The 775-nt window shown below is 45.3% G+C and overlaps 1 protein-coding gene across 4 annotated transcripts in view; it reads left to right on the top strand.

Annotated features, from left to right (window-relative positions):
• The window catches only part of SLMAP (sarcolemma associated protein), a 205,767-nt gene that overhangs the window by 144,271 nt on the left and 60,721 nt on the right, over nucleotides 1–775 (top strand). The window lies entirely within an intron of this gene.

Raw genomic sequence — 775 nt, 5'->3', positions numbered from 1 at the left:
GTGAAACCCCGTCTCTACTAAAAATACAAAAATTAGCTGGGCATGGTGGTGTGCACCTGTAGTCCCAGCTACTCGGGAGGCTGAGGCAGGAGAATTATTTGAACCCAGGAGGCAGAGGTTGCAGTGAGCTGAGATTGTGTCACTGCACTCCAGGCTGCACTCCAGCCTGGCGATAGAGTGAGACTCTGTCTCAAAACATAAGAAAAGGACTGGTTATAGATTGACAAAATACAACTCTTGAGGATGGTAGTAGAAAATGGCAAAGCTTAACCATGTAAAATAGATTGTCAATAAATATCTAAAATGGAAAGATAAAAAATCAATATATTATTTAGAAATATAAATGTAAGTATCAGAAGAAATGGCTAAAAGTTGTGGGAAGTGAATTTTAGGAATGGAGTGAAGTACGACAGAGGACAGGTAGGACAGCTTACATTATACATGTTAATCAAAATCTGTTACTTTCTGTTTTTGTTTTTGGTTTTTTGTTTTTTTTTTGAGATGGAGTCTCGCTTTGTCGCCCAGGCTGAAGTACAGCGGTGCCATCTCTGCTCACTGCAAGCTCCGCCTCCCGAGATCACGCCATTCTCCTGCCTCAGCCGCCCGAGTAGCTGGGACTACAGGCGCCCACCACCATGCCCGGCTAATTTTTTGTATTTCTAGTAGAGACAGGGTTTCATCGTGTTAGCCAGGATGGTCTCGATCTCCTGACCTTGTGATCCGCCCACCTCGGCCTCCCAAAGTGCTGGGATTACAGGCGTGAGCCACCGCGCCC

The sequence above is a fragment of the Mandrillus leucophaeus genome, unplaced genomic scaffold (genome assembly GCF_000951045.1).
Source record: "Mandrillus leucophaeus isolate KB7577 unplaced genomic scaffold, Mleu.le_1.0 Scaffold57, whole genome shotgun sequence".
NCBI lineage: Eukaryota > Metazoa > Chordata > Mammalia > Primates > Cercopithecidae > Mandrillus > Mandrillus leucophaeus.
This window is presented reverse-complemented; position numbering and strand designations above follow the sequence as displayed.